This window comes from Nilaparvata lugens, chromosome 2 (genome assembly GCF_014356525.2).
Source record: "Nilaparvata lugens isolate BPH chromosome 2, ASM1435652v1, whole genome shotgun sequence".
Taxonomy (NCBI): Eukaryota; Metazoa; Arthropoda; class Insecta; order Hemiptera; family Delphacidae; genus Nilaparvata; species Nilaparvata lugens.
Window position 1 is genome coordinate 17240659 of NC_052505.1, and position 7569 is coordinate 17248227.

The 7569-nt window shown below is 32.5% G+C and overlaps 1 protein-coding gene across 1 annotated transcript in view; it reads right to left on the reverse strand.

The window, feature by feature from the left end:
- LOC111048420 (RGM domain family member B) overlaps nt 1-1730 on the reverse strand; it is a 122250-nt gene extending 120520 nt beyond the window's left edge. Inside the window, exon 1 of the mRNA XM_022334294.2 lies at nt 1470-1730. The gene's annotated coding sequence lies outside the window, so the exon portion shown is untranslated. The remainder of the gene's footprint in view (nt 1-1469) is intronic.
- Between the last annotated feature and the right edge of the window lie 5839 nt (nt 1731-7569).

Sequence of the window (7569 nt, forward strand, 5' to 3'; positions counted from 1 at the left end):
AGTAAACTACCGTTAATATAATTCATATCACATCTCAATGGACAAATACAACATAATATCGTTCTAAGACAATTTTAGTATTAAATTTAAAACTGATTTCAACGGTCCAACAAGTTCCTGGGGATCATATTATTCTACCAAGAAGAGTCATTGTCAAATATTTTTAAACAGGAAATAATCGTTACTAACAATAACATCATACGAATTTCAATATCATAATACCAAGATAGTAATAGTGTTGTAATGATAGTGATATTCATAGATCATAGTGATGATACCGCATGATATTGACTGTAATAGTATGATGAATGATGATATTGATAGTGACGGTTATATTTTTTTTGATAATTCAGTAGTTGGCATGGAACTCATTAATGGAACTCAACACTTCAGGGATTCTTCTGATTAGGATACATGTAAATCCACAACCCGTACTGAGGTTGTTCCACTATGGAAGTTTAGAAGCAATAGATTGATGAGTGTTGAATAAGATTGTTTGATATGATGAAATGATAATAATATATTATTATCTATTATCTCAAGTTTGGAACACCATAATGAATGACAATGAGATGTAAAAATTGGTTTCTAATATTTTAAAACATTCTCCCAGTACATTTTCATTCGTACGTTACAGTATGTGGCTAATGATGAGGAATAATCAAATCTAATTAATAAATTGATACTTGATTTTTTCACATATCAGAGGTAGAATATAATATTATACTAGATACAAACTACTTCTCAAAATAAAGAAAAATATAGTTTCATACATGCATTGAAGAAATCTGACAATGCAGATTATTCTAAATCTACATTTTGAATCTTAATCATATATATCCTAGCAGTAATACTTTATTTGTTGTCAAAGTGGAGGGTGATTAATTAATATTATAGCAATTTTTTTTATAAATATTCATTCTATTTGTTAAGTGACAATGGTTTCCATGATCATGCCCATTGAGAACTCACTCATTCAACAGCAATAATAATAAATGTAAACTAGGACTCATACAATGTGAGACAATGTAAGAATACAATAAGAAGAATTAAAAAAACAACAATTGTAATATGACGTAAACACAGAAGACGTTCCTTGTAGAAACTAAAAGACTTGTTTCAAAATGCATAAGGAAGGGGTGTCTTGAGAAGACTATTCCTGCAAACAAGATAATGAATCGGTTGGAGTGACACAAATTTGCCATTCAAAGAGCGCTTTTAAAAGAAAATCAATTTATGCACAGTAAACATGCTGATCAGGTAGCTACCGTGCTTGAATGAAAGAGCCGGCTTGTTTCAACGTTATCCGGTCGTAGTACTACTATACGTTCGGTAATGGAAATGAATGAGAGTCGAGATAAGCTAATGGACAGAGGCGATGAAATTGAATAGTTGCGTGAAAAAATGAATGAGTGAGCACCGTGCTTACTACTCGCAAAGTGGTGAATGAGATGGTAATGTTTACAAACCTCAGCCGGTTCCGTGATAAGAGGCACCCACTGATAAGAAGAAAACGAAAGTACACTGATCACTTTCGGGATACAGAACAACCGCAGATCGCGTCTGCCGGGAGTTGGGCAGTTAACTGAACTACAAGATTGTAGTTAACTGAACAAGACTGTCGCAGCAGACGTTTCGTCTCCTGACCCCTACTCCACCTCATCAGAACAAGTCCCCCAAACAAAAAAGAGCGAGAACGGTGTGAAAAGAGACTCGCGCTACAGATGTGCGACTTCACACCTCTGCACTCCCACTCACTCGTGCCTAATTCCGATAACAACCGAGTATTGCCGAACACCTGTTTCCACGTTTTCCCACCACAATTTGTTCGTGGAAAAAGTGGTCATGTTCTGAGAGAATGATGCTACAAGTCGGTTTTGTTTTTCTGGTTTCAAAAATCGTGGTGTCCCCACCCAGAGAGGACTTGTGAAGAAGTCTTCCCTTTATCAATACAGAGAACAAAACATTAATTGGAATTACTATGCACAGTTTTGTGCTTCGGCGATTGTATTTTTCAAAAAGTAAATGTTCCATGCAAATGTAACTTTTGCCATAGCCATTCAAAAATAATTACGACACCACAACATAATTTCATACTCATAGTTTGTAGCCAATGAATCATTGAATCGATGTAGTTCCTATGATTTTTAATTTTTATGAGAATTACAATAGAAACGAAGGGAATCCAATAGCCGGAAACATAATTTTCATTATTTCCTCTTGAAGGAGCGTGTTTGGCCATTTAACGATAATTTATTACTAGGTCTCATCATGATTTCATACTCATAAATTGAAACCAATGAATCATTAAAACGATACATTCCTTAGAGTTCCTATCGTTTTGATGATAATCACTATAGCATCGTGAGAAATCCATTTGCTGGAGATTCTATTTTCAACTTTATTTCCTCTTGAAGGAATGTGTTTGGCAATTTAACGATAATTACTAGGTCTCATCATAATTTCACACTCATAAAAATTGTAGCCAATAAAAATTGAAACGATTTACAGTTCGTTTGGTTCTGATGAGAATTACAATAGTAACGAAGTAGATCCAATTGAAGAAAATTCAATTTTTAATATTCTACTTCCCTTTGAAGAAATGTGATTAGCAATTTGACAATAATCATATACATATCATCATAATCACGTACTTTTGACAAATAAATCATTGAATCCATGTATTGGTTGTAGTTCGAATGACTTTGATGACAATTACGATAGCAACAGAGGGAATTACAATAATTATTCGGCTGTTCTGAATTATTCGAAACAGAATCATTCGCTAGTGACATTAACTTCCATCTCCTAGTCATATCCAAGCCTGCCAGTTCTCAGTATACATTTGATTCCTATTGTACTTGGATTTCTCCAAGGGTGAGGGAGTAGGCCTACATAGTCCCCCTCACAAAACATGTAATGGAGAGTGTCGCAAATCACAAATGATGGATTTCCTACATTTATTCTTACTTTAGAATTGCAAATGCTATGCAGCATCTCTTGTTGCTTCCTTCCTGCATGATTTCTTCCTGCTTGATTCTGTTCTCCATGATATTGTCAAGATTTCAGTACTGACTCATTTCACGTCAACGCAATACTTAATCATCATGTCTAAAAACTACATATGACACTATTCACCACTGTACAGCACAATTTAAGATATATGTACTTTGTATGTGATGATAGTACTGTGAAAATATGTTAGAACAACCTTGTATGCAAAATAGTAGCCAATAAAGAAAAGGTTCTTCATGATATTTTCATGATTTCAGTACTGACTCATTCCATGTCAATACAAAACTTATCCATCATGTCTATATACACAGATAAATAACACTATTAATAACTGTACAGCACAATTTAAGATATATGTTTTGTATGTGATGATAGTACTGTGAAAAGGTCTTGGATCTACCTTGTATGCAAAACAGTAGCCAATAAAGACAAGGCTTCATTCTTCGGATGGAAGTGTTTGAACTATTTTACAGGTTCAACCAATTTACCTAGGTAACCAATACATTCTATAACTAGTAGTTCTGTGAACAGTAGACCTCACGCAGTATTCTCATCCACAAGTACCTGATTGAAACTATAGACCTTATGGAAATACAGCAATAGACTGGCTTCTCCACACATCTGTGTAATCACTTGTCAGCTGATTTATGATGAATAATTCTATAGTCTGATTTTTACTCTAATATTGGCGTATGAAGGAGGCTCCTTTTTCCTTTTTTATTATACTTGAAATGCAAAATTTCCAAAAACCTTGTATATACGTCGACGCGCAATTAAAAAAGGAACATAACTGTCAAATTTCATGAAAATCTATTACCGTAAATGTGCAACATATAAACATATAAACATATAAACATCTAAACATTCAAACATTAAGAGAAATGCCAAACCGTCGACTTGAATCTTAGACCTCACTTCGCTCGGTCAATTAAAAAAACTCAGTATTATTTTTGTTACATCCACATTTATTGGACTTGTACTCAAGACTGCAGTTTCGTGTTGAAATCATCACATCTTCAGCTCTCCTATCATTCTAGGATGTATTCTGGGTATTGGGTTCAACCACATCCTATTCTATCTGGCTAGATATATGATTTTGATGTGAAACATTTGATGCTAAATTGGAGAATCAACCTAGTAAAAAAAGAAACTGTTATTTTCAATAGCACTGTATTCCAATGGTATGACAATATCAATGGCTTTTTCTTTTCATTATGGAAAAATATGATATCCCCTCCCATACAATCAAATTATACTCAACCGATAAATTAATCGAAGAAACTTTATCGATAACAATCATCCAGGTCGATGTTAATAGCCTACTCCGTATCCATATAGAATAGAATGACTGCCTTTATTTTATACCTGGGAGGGCGTAGTTAGGGCGCAGTCGGCCCTCTCTTACACTTAACCCTGATATAATATGAGGAATACAGATGATTATTTGATTTTTACTACTACTACTACTACACAAGATAGTATTGACGGCTGAAATTGCGAATTTTGCAAATTTGGAATTGCTGGATTAGTTATTCTCCTAGAGAAAGCAATAAAAAATTTATGGATTCGAAACATTAATGATAGAATATTGTGAATTGCGGTAGTGTATTCAGAATTGTGGGAAATAGGGACGATTTAAGTGAGTTACTGCACATAATTCATGTAGTATATAGTGGGCTGCAGTTGCGGAGGAAATCTTCAAAGGGTAATTTGCTGTGGCGCGCAGAAACAACAATGGACAATCGAAGTCTCTTTACTGCAGTTTAAAAGATCCTTTAGTGCGACATAAACTCCAAGTATTCGCCTACATACTATCTCAGAGTAAGTTACCGGTTTTGAGATGTATGGAGTAATTTTGTTCATTATATTAATAATATGATTGTCTAGGAAAACTTTCTGTCATTTACTTAAACTACCCACATTTTCTTCCAAATGATAGTTTTATGCTCCACAAAATAGGTACTGCACAGGGTTTCTTTATTGTCTTGGATGTGATGTCTCAATTGGATTATTCAAGAGAGACTTCAAGCTGTAGAACCTTAATATATGTCATCATTTTTATCGTAATGGGAAAAGGAATTGGACGAACTTTCCCATGAAATATATAAGTTGCATAATGCCGTAAATATAACATCTTCTTCAGCACAGTATCAAAATGCAAGAGCAGCTTGAAAGAAGATTCGTATTTTGTAATCATTTCGATCTTTGATTAGAGTATCCGCAATGCCCAAGAGTAATACGGTTATAAGTGTGTTGTCCTCTTATAAACTTCTAACTCAAGGATGAAAAATATTTATTCTTCAATCCTTAAAGTCTGAAATAATTGGTTTCTAATATGCTTTTCCATATATCACCTCAGGATAATCGAATTGCTACGATATTACTTTTCTCAGTTATGCTCTACTATTATGGCCTTCTCTGTACATTCTCTTCTTGAAGAGGCTTTATGCTACTCCGTATCCATATAGAATAGAATAGAATAGAATGGAATAGAATAGAATAAATAGAATAGAATAGAATGGAATAGAATAGAATAGAATAAATAGAATAGAATAGAAAGAATAGAATAGAATAGAATGGAATAGAATAGAATAGAATAGATAGAATAGAATAGAATGAATAGAATAGAATAGAATGAATAGAATAGAATAGAATGGAATAGAATAGAATAGAATGGAATAGAATAGAATAAATAGAATAGAATAGAATGAATAGAATAGAATAGAATGAATAGAATAGAATAGAATGGAATAGAATAGAATAGAATGGAATAGAATAGAATAGAAAGAATAGAATAGAATAGAATGGAATAGAATAGAATAGAAGAATAGAATAGAATAGAAGAATAGAATAGAATGGAATAGAATAGAATAGAAAGAATAGAATAGAATGAATAGAATAGAATAGAAGAATAGAATAGAATAGATAGAATAGAATAGAAAGAATAGAATAGAATGGAATAGAATAGAATAGAATGGAATAGAATAGAATAGATAGAATAGAATAGATAGAATAGAATAGATAGAATAGAATAGAAAGAATAGAATAGAATGGAATAGAATAGAATAGAATAAATAGAATAGAATAGAAAGAATAGAATAGAATGGAATAGAATAGAATAGATAGAATAGAATAGAATAAATAGAATAGAATAGAATGGAATAGAATAGAATAGAATGGAATAGAATAGAATAGATAGAATAGAATAGATAGAATAGAATAGAATGAATAGAATAGAATAAATAGAATAGAATAGAATGGAATAGAATAGAATAGAATAGAATGGAATAGAATAGAATAGAATGAATAGAATAGAATAGAAGAATAGAATAGAATGGAATAGAATAGAATAGATAGAATAGAATAGAATAAATAGAATAGAATAGAATAGATAGAATAGAATAGAAGAATAGAATAGAATGGAATAGAATAGAATAGATAGAATAGAATAGAATAGAATAGAATAGAATAGAATAGAATAGAATGACTGCTTTCATTTTATACCTGGGAGGGCGTAGTTAGGGCGCAGTCGGCCCTCTCTTACACTTAACCTTGATATATGAGGAATAAAGATGATTATTTGATTTTTACTACTACACAAGATGGTATTGACGGCTGAAATTGCGAATTTTGCAAATTTGGAATTGCTGGATTAGTTATTCTCCTAGAGAAAGCAATAAAAAATTTATGGATTCGAAACATTAATGATAGAATATTGTGAATTGCGGTAGTGTATTCAGAATTGTGGGAAATAGGGACGATTTAAGTGAGTTACTGCACATAATTCATGTAGTATATTCCGCTGCAGTTGCGGAGGAAATCTTCAAAGGGTAATTTGCTGTGGCGCGCAGAAACAACAATGGACAATCGAAGTCTCTTTACTGCAGTTTAAAAGATCCTTTAGTGCGACATAAACTCCAAGTATTCGCCTACATACTATCTCAGAGTAAGTTACTGGTTTTGAGATGTATGGAGTAATTTTGTTCATTATATTAATAATATGATTGTCTAGGAAAACTTTCTGTCATTTACTTAAACTACCCACATTTTCTTCCAAATGATAGTTTTATGCTCCACAAAATAGGTACTGCACAGGGTTTCTTTATTGTCTTGGATGTGATGTCTCAATTGGATTATTCAAGAGAGACTTCAAGCTGTAGAACCTTAATATATGTCATCATTTTTATCGTAATGGGGAAAGGAATTGGAAGAACTTTCCCATGAAATATATAAGTTGCATAATGCCGTAAATATAACATCTTCTTCAGCACAGTATCAAAATGCAAGAGCAGCTTGAAAGAAGATTCGTATTTTGTAATCATTTCGATCTTTGATTAGAGTATCCGCAATGCCCAAGAGTAATACGGTTATAAGTGTGTTGTCCTCTTATAAACTTCTAACTCAAGGATGAAAAATATTTATTCTTCAATCCTTTAAGTTTGAAATAATTGGTTTCAAATATGTATTTCCATATATCACCTCGGGATAATCGAATTGCTACGATATTACTTTTCTCAGTTATGCTCTCACTATTAAGGCCTTCTCTGTACATTC